Raw genomic sequence first — 15594 nt, 5'->3', positions numbered from 1 at the left:
GGCTGCCACGGGTGTTTCCTGTGTCCTCACAGGGGACTGTTTTCCCCAGAGCACACCATCCACCACAGATTCCTGCCTGCGGACAAGGCAGCCAGGGTGGCAAGGTTCTGCTGTGGTTCACAATGACGTGGAACACTTGTTTTAATTTTTAAGAAGGTGGGATTGCATTACAATGCAATTCTACTTTCTTAAAAATGAAAAAAAAAATGCCCCAGTTGGCTCTGTGCAGCAATGGCATTTATTGTCCCTTCCAGGATGCCATTGTTTAGGGAGGAGCCGGGCTTGGATTGCCCGATTCTTTCCTGCCACATGGGCTTGCCCCATAATAGGCCCCATTGGTGCCCAGGGAAAAACAGTGAACATGTATATATCCATGTTCCCTTGCTACAGTGCTATGGAGGGCCAGTGCTGATGCCATCTGGAAGCAGGCATTAGCCCTGCAACCAAATGAGTGCCAGCCTGGGCTTAATTCCCCATGCAGAAAAGGTATCAGTGATTCCTAAGGTTCAGAAAAAAAAACAAAATCACCTCTGGAATAAAAACTGGACTGATAGTTGTTCTCTGCTCCCAGGAGTTGACAACTGAAACATTATACTTAACGAGGCCAGCAAAAGTTGTGTGTTAGTTGTAAAAATATTTGAGCCTCTTTCCTGAGCAAATATATTTCCCCCACCCTCACAGTTACTGGGTTTTAAAATCCTATTTCTCTGATGCCTCATAGTAAATAGTAAATAATTCCATTTAGAAGACCACTGGGGGTCAGTCTGTCAAGACAGAATTGGGATAGAAACCACTCTACACAGCATCCTACTTCTTCTTAAACAGTTGGTTGTTATTTTTTTCCCTAAGCAGTTCCATTGCAAGTGAAGTGCCTGAGGTCCATTGAACTTCCTCATGAGACGTTGTCAGTCCTGGGTTGCCAACCCCCTGCTTGGTGGGTGAGAGATTCCCTTTCTCAGGCCCCCGGAATGGTGGTGGGAGAAAAATTAAAATATGACTACTGGGCTAACCCTGGGATATCACTTCTGTGGAAAACCTGCTAATAAAACCAATCATATCTCAAAATTGCCAGAAATTCAAAGGTTAGGTGTGATGTCACTTTTGGGGTTTCCCAGAAGTGCCATCATGCTATTGCTAATGGATGTCCCCACACTCCTCCATCTCCTAGTTTCAGATTCTTTCCCCTTTCACCTCATCTGACTCCTTGCTTGGAAGAGAGGCCTGCCTGATCCTTATCTTTAGTAGGTTGAAGTCATTGCATTCACCAGTTTGGAGTGTGACCAAAACAATGACTGGTTGGGTATGTAAACAGGATTCTTTTATTGTAAAAATCTTGTTTCCTAGCTTATCTTCTGCATTATATATATTACTTGTTCACATCAAGATTGTCCATCAGAATTTCACAGAGAATTAGAGCTCCAATATCTTTTTTATAATGTCTTCAGGGTCTGGCTTTCACTGACAGCTTATGAAGAATCTTATTGTAGGGTCTAGAAGATTTTGTGACTAAGTAGAGAACTGTGGGAATTGAAAGCTGTTGTGACATACATCGAGAAAAAGATTGTTAGGGATTATTAGGAAAGAGACAGAAAATAAAACAGCTGATATTATAATACCACTGTATAGATCTATGGTGCAGCCTCATTTGGAATACTGTGCACAGTTCTGATCATTATATCTCGAAAGACATCACAGGCCAGGAAAAAGTACAGAAGATGGCAACCAAGATGATTAGGGACTTGAAGCACCTTTCCTATGAGGAAAGTCTGAAGAGTCTGAAATTTTGCTGTTTATAAAAGAAATGAATGGTGTGTGTGTGTGGGGGGGCATGACAGAGGTTTAGAACATTACTAAAGGCAAAGCCTATTGCACCCAGGAATACAATCGGCAGTAACACATACACCTCCACTGTGACCTTCCTGTGTTCTGGCCCTCCTCCTCCACGCTCCCCACTCAATCTTGAGATCCAGCATGGTAAAGTGGTTAAAGAATAGCAGACTCTAATATCAAGAGCTGGGTTTGATTCCTGTCTCTTCCTTCATATGCAGTCAGGTGGGGGCCTGAAAACCTTCAGGAAAATGAAGGAGAGAAAGACAGGATGAAAAGGAGAGAACGAAACAGAGAAAGAAAGAAAGAAAGAAAGAAAGAAAGAAAGAAAGAAAGAAAGAAAGAAAGAAAGAAAGAAAGAAAGAAAGAAAGAAAGAAAGAAAGAGGAGGGGGGACCAAGACAAGAGGCAAAGGAAGCAGCTGGCTTCTCTCCCTTTCCTGGGGGAAATCGAGGATAGGAAAAGGCTGAGAATGGGACAACTTATCAGCAGCAGACCTTTCAGAGAGGCCAACACCTCCTCTACCTGACAAGCAGCTGGAAGAGGAGGACAGGTGAGCCCCACAATTGGCCCTAATTGGAAAAGTGCTATCTCCTTATTGGCAGCACACCCCCAGAGAGGGCCAATCCAGTAGAGAGTGAGTTGTCTGCATGCAATTTGAACTGATTTTTCCTCACTGGGAAAGTTCTCTCTTTCTATTGGTAACGCATGTCCAAGGCAGGCCAATCAGTGCTGTCTCCCTATCTGCATGTAATTTGAAATGCTTGGCCCTCATTGGGACAGTGCTCTCTTTCTATTGGTGGCATACACCCAGTGGAGGGCCAATCACAGGTAGGGAGTGAGTTGTCTGCATGCAGCTTCAATTTTATACTGTTTAGTGATGGTAGTGATGTTTAGTGATTAGTGATGCATGGGTGGAGTGAGTTGACAAAAAAAAATTCCCTCTCTCCAAATACTAGAACTCAAAAGCATTCAATGAAACTGATGGGCAGTGGATTCAGGATAGAGAAAAGGAAATACTTCTCACAGAGCATTATTAAGTGAAATTTGGTGCTAGATGTAGTGAAGATGACAGGGATAAACAAGCTTTTAAAGTGGATTAGATTGATTAATGGAGGATGGGTCTATCATTGGCTAGTAGCCATGGTGACTGAGAGAAACCTCCATATTCAGAAGTACTAAACTCTGAATCCCAAAGTCAGCAGGTGACATCAGATGCAGGTTTCCATGCCCTGTTGATGGCTGTCCAGAGGAACTAGTTGACCACTGTGTGAGACAGGAGGGTGCTGGACTAGATGATTTTCTTAAAGGTTATAGGAATGAAGCCTATGCAGGAGTGCTTGGAAGTAAATCTCACTTAGCTAAGTGGGACTTATTTCTAAGTAAATAAGCAGAAGCATATATCAAAAACTAGATGTTAGAAGGGAGCTTGAGCAATTGACGTCTTCTGAGAACAGTGCTGGATGACTGCTTCAAGAGTATTCCTGTAATATGATAGGCTTAAGCAGATTTTTTGTCTATTTTATTTCAATATATATTTTTAAAAAGACCTCAACCACTTGATTTAATTACAAAATCTATTCACTTGGGTGACTTGAGTTAAGTACTCATTTCTATTTGTTTCAGTAGAAAAAACATTTTGTCTGTTTCAAGAATCCATGCCCCCCCCCCCCCACGTTTTGCAATTCTCAAGGCTTGTCTCTGGCAGATTTTATGCTATTTTTTTAAAGGAGCTACAATTCTCAGTTGAAGACCAGGCACACCAGAAAATATGTGCTTTGGTCAAGCCCTCCCCCCTTTTGAGTTACCTGGTCTATTCTGATTTTTTTCTCCCCCTTCCCCTTTTTAAAAAATGATGATAGTCAGTACTAAGAGAATTCCCTCTCTGGGCATGTGGCCTGGCCAGCCTATAATGTCTTGTGCTAATCCCATACATAATTGGGGGTGAGAGAATCTGGGGCTATGTAAAGCTTTTTAATACTCATTTGGATAGGCCAAAAATAGCCCTAGCAATAAGACCAGCCAATCAAAAGTGGTGTCTTCATTTGAAAAAACAAAGTGCTGGCAACAATTCTTCTTGTGATGCTGATAAGCATGATCATGTCAGCAACATGGGCACAAGCAGCCTTGAGGCATGCTGTTTCCAGGCACCTGTGTGGCCTGCTGAGTATTTCCTCTGTAAGACTGCAAGGCTCCTTCTTGACTTGTGTATGCCCAAAAGCTGAAGGAAGACTTGGGAAACTGTGAAAGTAAGAGCCACTGAGAAGAGATGACAGGAGGCACTAAGGGAAAATAGGCCATGAAAACGTGGGAGATTAAATTCAGGATGGGGGGAGGGGGTGTATGTGTAATATATGTCCCTATTAATTGCTGCCAAGTGAGAGATACATTTGTGCTGCAGACTCACTAGCCATGTTCCTGTGGAACATTAGATGGTTGCCAGCCTCCCGTTGGGGCTTGGAGATTTTCTGGAATGATAGCTGATCTCCAGTCTGCAGAGAGGAATTCTTCTGCATGAAATGGCAGCTTTGGAAGCTGGACTTTGTGGCATTATAACCACCTCCACTTTCCCCAGGTTAACCCCCCCCCCCTAATTTTCAGGAATTCCACAACCTGGAGCTAGCAATTCTAAAAATGGACCTTTGGCAGTGACTCCTGAATTGGAAACCTAGCTGAGTCCATGAGTCAAATAAAAAAAAATCATATCCTTGTCTTTCTGGTGAGGACCATGGTTGTGGGTGGAATATTTTCCAGATATCCGTGAGCCAAAAGAATCAATCGTTCTAGTTATTTGGTTCCAAATAACAGTTTGGAATTTAAAGAGCCAGCTTGGTGTAGTGGTTAGGAGTGTGGACTTCTAATCTGGCAAACCGGTTTTGATTCTGTGTTCCCCCACATGCAATGAGCTTGGTGACCTCACGCTTGCCATAGCATTGATAAAGCTGTTCTGACTGAGCAGTAATATCAGGCTCTCTCAGCCTCACCTCACAGGTTTCTGTTGTGCAGAGGAGAAAGGGGATTGTAAGCTGCTTTGAGACTTCTTCTGGAAGAGAAAAGTGGCATATAAGAACCAGCTCGTCTTCTTCTTCATAATAATAATAATATTGGTTTATTTCAGGATTCAAATATTAGCTCAATTATTACCTTTGGTGAATTTTTTGTTGGGGGGGGGGAGGGAGGCTGGCAGAACTACTTTTTAAAGCATATGGGACCAAAATTGGAGCAGCGCTGAGCTCAGCTGATTCTGGCTGTCCTCTAAAAAATTGTCCTGACAGTATGACACTCAGGGAGTATATGGGACACATACCTGCTCTGTATCATGGCCCCCTCACTCCCTTGCAAACACACACAGACTCCCTTCTCCCCCTGTTTTCCCCCTTACCTGTTGATTTCCCAACCTCCTCCTTTCTTCCTCCCCCTCCCTCACTTGCAAACACAGAGGCACAGAGACTCCCTCCCCTTCCTTCTCCCATTTCCCCTTTACCTGTTCATTTCCCTCCCTCCAAGCAAACACACTCACATGCACACACACACTCCCTTCCATTTTCCCTCATCTGATCCTGCTTACCTGCTTCTCTCTTGCTGCCTCAGCCCCTGCAGTTCATGCAGTGGCTGCCCAGGCCCAAGGGGCTGGTGCGGCCACTGGCTGGGCCCTCCTTATCTTCTCGCACCCTTCGTGGGTGGGTTGATGAACGTCACATCCATCTACATTTCCATTTGATGAGGCATGCCAGAAGATGTGTCCCACATCAATAAATGGCAAGTTTCATGTGAACTGAGACAAGTTTTTTTTTTAATATAATTTTATTATTTATTATTATATAATGCATTTACAGAGAAATTGAGAAGAAAAAGCGACCAGCTGATATGGTTTGCCATCTCTTTTAACATACATATTCAGTTCCCATCACATATTATTCCTAATCTAGAAGTTTTTACCATTTTTCTTAGCCAAGTGATTGTTAATACATATGAGAGTATGATCTGTTATAAGAATACATTCTGTTATTATCTTAAATGATATTAGGTCAGTCCCCTTCATAAATTGGCCCTGACCCAAGAGTTACTACTGCCGTCTTGTTATTGCCTATGAAGTATGGTTTGTCATCCTCTTTTAGCATACATATTGACATACATATTCAATTCCCATCGCATATTAATCCTGATCTAGGAGTTATTACCATCTTTCTTAGCAAAGTAGTTGTTGATACATATGAGAGTATAATCTATTATAAGGATATATTCTATTATTGTCTTAGATGATATAAAGTCAGTTCCCTTCATATATTGGTCCTGTCCTAAAAGTTACTGCTGCTGTCTTTCCTACAGGAAGCCAGGAGAATACTCCATTGTTCAACTCATCCTTCAGGTGGTCGCAGAAAATGAAATTGTGTTTTTTTCCATAGTGGAGTGTTTCTGATTGTCCTTCTGTCAGGGCCAGAGAAATCTCTTACTTGATTCTTGCCTGCAGTCGCCTTTGAGTAGGCTCTGAATACTTTGTCAATCTGGATCTCTTCCTCTGGTCGCACAGGAATATCTCCTGATAGCTTCCTGGTTGCTGTCGCTTTTGAATAGACTCTTTTTATTTTGCTGATCCAAATCATTTCCTGCTCTGAATAGACTTCCAGGTTTCGGTGCTTTCCTTCCTTGAATCTGTTTTCCCAGGTTCTTCAAAGGTACTTTGGGTTTTTACATCTCTGGCTCTCTCCCTCTCCTGTTGATTAACTTCCAAACATTGAGTTTTCGTTTGATTTATTATTGGCAAAGCTGTATCATCTGCTCTCTCCGGGCCATCGGCTCCGTCCAAAAGCTCCCCCTTAATCCCACGGATTTCCTTTTCCAGCTTATTGACTGCTTTCAGTATCTTTGAGTTCCCTTCGCATAACAAATGGAAAAGCTGTGCCTTAGTTAATTTCTCCATAGTTCCAGGCAGTCACAAATTAAAAACAGAAAGTCTCGTGAGGTCTCGCGGGAGCACGGGCGATCCCAAATTATCAGTTTGTCGATCTCCGTATCAAGTCAGTTACCCCCACTGAAGTCTCTCTTTGTTTGGTTAGTGGGTATAATTAGCTGGGAGTCTCTCACTCGGCGAAAGAGGGAATTCACTTGTAAATTGGTTGAGGAGGGGGGGGGAGAGCTTGTGGAAAAAGAAAGGGAAGTGCCAGAAAGTTTTCAATTCTTACTGTTGCAGACTCCAGCTTCTGTCAACGCTCCTGTAAATCTGGTAAAAGATGGTCTGGGAAGAATGTAAGGTCAACTGGTCGTTTCAAGCTTGTAAAGTTGTTTGCGACAAAGACGCCATCGTGACCTTGAGCACAGGCCGCTATTAATCCGGGGAGTTCGGTCCCCCTACCTCCCCACAGATCTGTAGGACCCTCAGGATGCCGTTCCCGGTTCCTGGGGTGACCGGCGAGCAGATTTGCGTATCTGCTCAGGTCAGCCAGGTGCAGAAGCTCCTGACCCTCGGCATGGCTGAAGAGCTGAACAGAAGTCCAGCTTTTTATGGCGCCATCTTCAGTCGACTTGAACTGAGACAAGTTGTCCAGTTCTATGGGACCCTGAAAAGGTGCCCTCATCCTTCTTGCAGTGTTTTCTAGGAGATTTGAAGCTTTCTCCAGGGTAAACAATAACTAAACACACATGAGCAAGCAAAGCATCCACTGGCCAAAACCCTTCCAATGTAAATAGCCCAAAGAACCAGTACAGAACCAGGGAAGCATAGTACAACAGGACAAGCCTAACACAACAAATGCTGAGCCAGAGAATCCAAGCCAAACCAATTTAACAGGGAAGTTGTGGCAAGCCAAACAAATGTCAAACTAGAGTATCCAAGCCAATGACAAACCTCAGAATCCAATGTGAACTAACTCAAGCAAAGAAAACAGTGTTGTGATTCACGGGACCAGCAGGATCATTTTAAATCCAAGACAAACCAAACTGGCATGCCAACCCTAGGTCCTGGCAAAAGGAAACTGACATTGATATATAGTACATTTAAAAAGGGGGGGCAGCTATGGCAGCCTTAAAATGCTGGGTTCTGATATCCCTGGTTACTCCTGAATATTTCCAGAATATTTGAGGACCTTTGACCAATATCCTGGGAAATACTGGATATATCTGTATATCCTGGGAAATATCTGTATACACATTCCTGTGAAATCTAAATATTAATGAAGATAATACTACTTTTTTAGGGGTGGTGCTGTTAAAGAGCTAGTTGTTCAGCCAGACAGTTGAATTCTTACAAACATCTTTATATGTGGGTGCCAGGCCCCTGCTGGGACTCAGGGGATCCCTGGCCCCTAATAAGTCACTGCTAAGCTCGCTAGCAGGAGGTGGGAAATTACATCAAATGGACAGATATCAGCAGCATGATGACAGGCTGAGATCACTCTCTATGTGTCTGAAAATTATATCACTCTGTCATAGGGGAATCCCAGGGATACTCTGGCAAATGCTTTGCTAAGGGCATGCAAACATCACTTCCACTTTGCACACAAAATGACATCAATGCATTAACAGAAATGTCAGTGACTTATCAACCAAAGTCCCCCTTCAGAAGTTACCTGTCATCACCCACTTTTTGCCAGAGAGGTATGGTAACCTCAATTTTGTGGGTCAGCTAACTTGTTTTTTTAATCCTCCTAACTCAGACCCCTGAGAATTTAATATATGTTGTAATTTTAACTGAATTGAGATGCTGTGGGTTTAAACTAGTTTAACTTGTTGATTAATTGGTTATATTTTCATTGGTTTATATGTGTCATGTTAGGTGCTTGGGTAGGTCTATTATTTTTTAAAGGAAATTGGGATAAAACTTTTTAATTTTTTGAAAGCTCTTATGTGTCACTGAGGTAAGGGAAAGCTTGCATTTTAATGAGTAAGGGTAAGATATAATGGCTTTTATTTGAGTATGAGGATTTTTGATTTGTTAAAAATAATCACCTCAGTGATGCAATGCTGTCTTTTGGCTATGATGAGGCAGAAGGAACAGAGCTTAAAAATGATGTAGAAACAAAGGGAACATGTAAACAAACACCAGTAACAAGAAATAAATCTCCTTTCAGCCTTTCAGTCAATTGGGCTCTTCTGTGCTGAAAAAATGGTAAGCTATGCACATAATTAGACTTCGTTCTGCCACAATAAATCACTTTCCGGAACACATTGATGCACCCTGACACACTGTGCCCAAGCTTGGCAGGCCTGCCTCTAAATAAGGATCTGCTGAGTGGCTGACATGAACTTCTGATGCATTTAAAATAGAGACAGTGAAAATCCTTTAACAAGCCTCCTCTCTGTTTTTCAAAGCCTCTCATTGAGTCGAACTATTATTGATTTATTCAAACAGTCCTATGTACATATCTCACACCACTGGGGTGGTTCTCATGTGCTGATGAACTCTGGCTCATGTTCTTTTGGGAAAGGGAAAAAAGTATATATATTTATTATGTCTTGGCATGATCAGAAAAATACTTCTAACATTCAAATGGATTTACCTTTATTTAATTGAGATGGCATTGAATACATTGAGCCAGATTCATGAAAAATCAAAGTTTAAACAATAGAAGCCCAACAAAATTCAAGGTCTCAGAAAATCTCTGCAGTAGAAGCTGAAGGTGGGGGGCATTTTTGCAAACCTAGTCAGTGAATTGTGACCAGCAGAATCAGAGCCACTGTGACAGTACAAACCCAACAGGACTAAAGTATCTTCAGTAGAAACTGACGGTGTACAGAATGCTCAGCACAACCCACTGCCAGTGTAGTACGGCAAGCTTAAAATGATGGATTTCAAAGCAGTGCCACAAGAAATCCAAGGAAGGAGAGATTTTGCAAGCTCAGCCAAAAATGTTACAATGTGCAGAATCCTCAGCAGAACCAGTGCCATTGGCATTGCAAGGATCTCAAGGCACAGTTTCACCACAAATCCAAACTGAGGGAGGGGTATTTTGCAAGCTCCGTGTGAGAAAATGGGAAAGTGTCAAGGGCCAGTCAGCTGCCACCTACTTCTTGGAGAAATTGAAAATATCATGCCCCACTCAAATGGAATCCCAGCCTGAGGAACTGAGTCCAGCAGCTGACACAACTGGGGAATCATCAGGTTGCTAGAATGCTTCCTACTCTAAGCCAGGCTGCTTAGACTTCAAGGAGAAGAAAGAGGCACTACAGAAGCTGGGGTCTCCATAACCATTTATGCACTGGGAACTTCACTGCCCCAGCTACCATGCAGGAGCACAAATTGGGGGCAGATGAGGTGCACCAGTCCAAATGCTCCCCGGTGTGGTGTAGGAAGAGGTGGGGCAACCTGCTACGACTAAAACTTCAGCCTGCAGCCCAGCATGAAACCTCCAGTGCATAAATGGTCCATCTCTTTTAGCCTGTCTTGAACCAGCAGAGCTTAGAAGGAAGAGAAAGTGCTTAACAGCTCTAGAGAGAAAATGAGGTGAGAAAGGAGAGCCAGCTTGGTGTAGTGGTTAGAAGTATGGACTTCTAATCTGGTGAACTTCTAATCTGGTGAACCGGGTTTGATTCTGCACTCCCCCATATGCAGCCAGCTGGGTGACCTTGGACTCACCACAGCACTGATAAAGCTGTTCTGACCGAGCAGTAATATTAGGGCTTTCTCAGCCTCTCCTAAGAGACTCTTGTGGCGCAGAGTGTTAAGGCAGCAGACATACAGTCTGAAATCTCTGTCCATGAGGCTGGGAGTTCAGTCCCAACAGCCGGCTCAAGGTTGACTCAGCCTTCCATCCTTCCGAGGTCAGTAAAATGAGTACCCAGCTTGCTGGGGGGTAAACGGTAACGACTGGGGAAGGCACTGGCAAACCACCCTGTACTGAGTCTGCCATGAAAACGCTAGAGGGCGTCACCCCAAGGGTCAGACATGACTCGGTGCTTGCACATGGGATACCTTTACCTTTACCTTTACAGCCTCTCCTACCTCACAGGGTGTCTGTTGTTGGGAAAGGAAAGGGAAGGCGAATATAAGCCGCTTTGAGATTCCTTCATGTAGAGAAAAGCAGTATATAAGAACCTCTTCTTCTTCTTCACCTAATTGCTCAGCAATTATCAGTGTTAATTTCCAGAATAGAGTCTTTTGAGGACCAGAACTGACAAGCTGAAACAGTAAAGACTTGCACCTGTAGGAAACAGAATGTGACTATAAGGAGTAACACCTGTACCAACGATGGCAGATAAAAGGAACACACTGACCAAGCCTCAGTGTGGCAGCAGCTTTGATGGTCATACCTCTGTGGAGCTGATCTGCTTAGAAAATAGAGCTTTACCCTGGCAATCCTGTTCCAGGGTAATCCTGTTCCTATAGCCTGCGACCCAGACCTTATATGCTGCACAGGTTTCCTATCCTTGAAACTGGACAATCCTTACCCTGACCCTTGGACTGACTTGTGATCCCTTACTCCAGAATGGTTTGTAGGCCTTGCCTCTGTTTCTATTGTTGTGCTTATTGTTACTGTATTGAGTCCTTTGGAAAACCCTATTAGAGCAACAGGGCCAAGCATGACCCTGAATGTGACAGAGGGGAACACAATGGAATGCTGGCAAATGGCGTGGAAACCTCTTGAAACTGACAAGAGTGTTTCCAAGGCTGGGGAATTCTACTCCCCCTTGCTTTTGGTTGAGTGGAGACAGTCTGCCTGGATATATATCCATTCGTGAACTGTCATGAATATCCTTGAACTGCTTGAAAGTTTGTGGAATGCTCTTGCCAGTTGACCTGCCATGAATTTCAGTTTATGAACCATGAAATGGCCAACATTCATTGTGAACTTTAGTTCATGAACTGGTTCATGCCTATCCCTAACTGAAACCATACATTTATCCAGGTACTGGTCTCTGGTTTAATTTGTTAAGGTGAACACATACTTTCATTCACTACTGAGACTCAAGGATGAAGATCTTTTTGCCAAAACACAGTCATGGGGAAGTAGTTGAGCTTACTGCACAAGGAGAGAGTTCCTTTTTTATATTCTCTTCCCTTCCTTAAAAATACCCCCAACTTTCAGGATTCTTGAACTTTATTGGGGAATACATGTGTTCATAAAGTCACCATGAGTTGGAAGCAACTTGACAGAACTTAACAACAAGCACACATGTCACTGCTCTATACTCAGACCATTGATCAATCATATTCTGTATTGTCTGCTCAGATAGCAGTGGCTCTTCAGGGTATCAAGAAATCTTTCCCATAATCTGTTCTCCCTGATCTTTTATTTAGAAATCCCAGGAACTGAACCCAGGTCCTTCTATAAGCAAAACAGATACTCAGTTACTGAGATGCTTCCCAGAAATATAGCTAAAATATGGTTAGCCATCCATTTTCTCAAGGGGGGATTAAAGTGGATTTTTTTTTACACAGGAAATCTGTGGGAATAAAGGACTAAATGTACTTCCATTCATTTGTCCTTCTAGAAGGAGCAGCAACAACAGGAAAACTGGGAAAAACAAGTCTGTTGAAATGATCACAAACAAAATGCAATATAGTAGACCAGTAAAATGCTGAGGGTAGGCACTATTCTGGAGAGCCAGTTTGGTGTAGTGGTTAGGAGTGCGGACTTCTAATCTGGCATGCCAGGTTCAATTCTGCGCTCCCCCACATACAGCCAGCTGGGTGCTCTTGGGCTCGCCATGGCACTGATAAAACTGTTCTGACCAAGCAGTGATATCAGGGCTCTCTCAGCCTCACCCACCCCACAGGGTGCCTGTTGTGGGGAGAGGAATGGGAAGGCGACTGTAAGCCGCTTTGAGCCTCCTTCGGGTAGGGAAAAGTGGCATATAAGAACCAACTCTTCTTCTTCTTCTGGTTGAATTTATATAAGAATAAGTTTGGTAGCAATGTACATATTCCTTTGAAAAGCTGTCGCTAAGTGTCTTACTTTTAGCTCTCCTGAGAAATGAAGACGATTTAAGTGCATTAAGATAGGATGGCTGTAAGGTTCTATATACAAATGGGAAAGGTGTATGTGAAATGTATGTTCTATAACTGCAGTGAAATTTTGGGCATCTAATAGTGCCATTATAAGAATTTCTTATGAGTAAGTCTCACTGATTATTATGGGGCTTAGATCTGAATAGACCTGCTTAGGATTGTTCCTAAAGAGTTCTACAAGAAAAATGGCATAAAGGGACATGAACATAGAATTGATGAATGCCTTCATGTCTATGTTGATATATATGTTGCTGACAGATACAAGGAATGTGTAGTTTCTCTTCCACTATACAAATAGGAATACAAGTCCAGGAAAATGTAAGAATGGGGCCAAAGAATGTCAGGTAACAGCTAATGAGTATGTTACTCAATTGTTGTTTCCAGAGCAGACAAGAATTTCCAAGCTCATGTTTGTCTGGGTCGCTGATCAGAAGAGAAAAAAATAATAATTTAATGCTGGGGAAGCCAAGGCTATTAAGCAGCAGTTCCCCCCTTGAAATCTGCTGCTGGATGAAAGATCATCTTGTCAGTGCTTACAAGAAAAAGTGAGGCTGATGGTTGATTGATTGGGGAATATGTGGACATTGGGACATAGTTCCGAGGCAATGCCTGCACGTAGCTCTGGTCTTAATAACTTTCCATTATGCTTACTTCCTTGTAACAGAAGGGAATTGAGGTTTGATTTATTTTTGATGGATCTTCTCCCCACCTGAACTCTATTGCTTTCAAAACTGTTTCAGAAGAAGCACCTGAAGTGATTTTATTGCTGCTGTAAATGTATTAAATGATTTCAGGTGCCAGAGATGTTTTCATGTTTTCCTGTTTGATAAGCGAAATCTGTTTTTGTTTTTTAAATGGTGCTCTGCTATTTTTAACGTTTTGCACACCCGGGGGGAGGGAGGGGGATAAATCAATATTCTGTACCCGCCAATGTAACTGATGCTACACAAATATGCCAAAGGATGGGAAAAATTAAGGTTTTAGAGATGGCTGCCAGTTGTAACTCTGAAGCTGCTTCTCCTTTCTCTTCTCATTCATAGTTGTTGAGTCCATTGAATTACAAATATACTTAAAATTATATCACCTGCTTACTTGTCTTCAGCAAGAATGTCTTCAGAACTGGGAAAGGGAACACACCTAACAGTCACTGGGATAGTCTTGTCTGTGAAATCTATTTACAGCAGGCAAGGAGACTTCAACAAAGACTTTAATCGGCAACTTGCATATAGTTCTGCTATTTCTCCATGAAGAATACCCTCCATTCACAGTGCTGTACTATAATAAACAAGAATAGGAATAAATAGGACAATGGGCTAATTTTCCTATCATTCTCCTTCAATCGCAGGTTAAACTTTTATTTGAAAGAAATCAAAACGATATGACAGCCATTTGTAGGAATTATTAATCCTTAGCAAGTATATGAAATAAATAAATAATAATAATAAATGAACTGTATCCTGAGGATGGGCTGTAGCTCAGTGGCAGAGAGTCAGCTTGGCATGCAGAAGGCCCCAAGTTCATCCCCAATGACTCCAGTTAAAAAATCCAGGTAGTAGGTGATGTGGAAGACCTCAGTCTGGGACCCTGGAGAACTAATGCCAGTCAAAGGAGACAATACTGATCTTGATGGATCATTGGTCTGATTCAGTAGAAGGTAGCTTTGTTTGTTCATATTTATATATTTTAGAAAAACTTATACCAGTGGTGTGATGTAGTGTGCATAATGTGGTGTAGGGGCTACAGTGTTAGACTTGGATCTGAGAGTTTACTGGGTTTCTCAAGTGAACTTCACGGGGTTGGGGTAGGAATTAAATGTGGGAATAAAAGTACCTGAGATCCTTGGAGAAAGGGCAGGATAAAAATATATGAGAACTAGCTAGACAGTTGCCTTTTTCTATTGCATCCTTGCATGTAGTTTTTGTGGTCTATGGACTACAGATAAAAACCTTGATAATAAGCACATTGCCTTGTGCATGAACTAAAAGCCTTTTCAAAAGTGGCTTCACTTTTGAAGTCTCTTCATTTTGAAGTCTCTACACGGCTCTTGCCACTTTAAACTTTGTAGTCTTCATTGTGGAAAAGTTTGAAAAATTGATTGTAAAAGTTCAGAACCTAAATAAAAATACCAAAAATCTTCTCCAGCTTAATTATTCATTGAGATTTATCATTTCCAGACCTATGATTCTGAAAAGATAATATAAGAATAGATAAAGTAGGTTTGGATTATTTTGAGGGATCTTCTGACACACAACTTCAGTCCAGTACACTATTTTTCCTCAAGGTGAACTAAGAAGCCTTAAAGTTGAATATGATGAACATAACCATTACTTTTTCTTTGTCAAAGCACCTTATTTCCAAGGATATGTTATCTCTGAACAGGCATGTTGAATTTACCAGTCATCAATAAACCCACACCCCACAAAACTTTTAAAAAACATATTTGAAAGTACTGTTCTTTATGGGAGTCATAGTGACCGAGACCGAAAAGATTCAATTGCATGTTGTTTTTTTCTTAACATAATCATGTATAGGAAATAATTCTTTTTAAAAAGAAAGAAATATTGTGATTGCAAGTTGGGTATGGGGGCTTAAATAATGGAAAATTTAAGCAGCCATTTTAATTTCTTCTTTCTCTCTTTTTTTTTGGGGGGGGGCATAGAATCTATTAATATCTGGCCCAGTACTTTTCTACCATGTACTGAAGGAGAGCAAAATCTTTCTAAAATCATACAACCATGACAGGAGATAGAGGTAATATTGTAATCTTGTCACTTGGTACTATGGAAGTGTAGTAAATTCAGCCACTATCCCATCTCACTTCCA

This window comes from Paroedura picta, chromosome 5 (genome assembly GCF_049243985.1).
Source record: "Paroedura picta isolate Pp20150507F chromosome 5, Ppicta_v3.0, whole genome shotgun sequence".
NCBI classification, from domain to species: domain Eukaryota; kingdom Metazoa; phylum Chordata; class Lepidosauria; order Squamata; family Gekkonidae; genus Paroedura; species Paroedura picta.
This window is presented reverse-complemented; position numbering follows the sequence as displayed.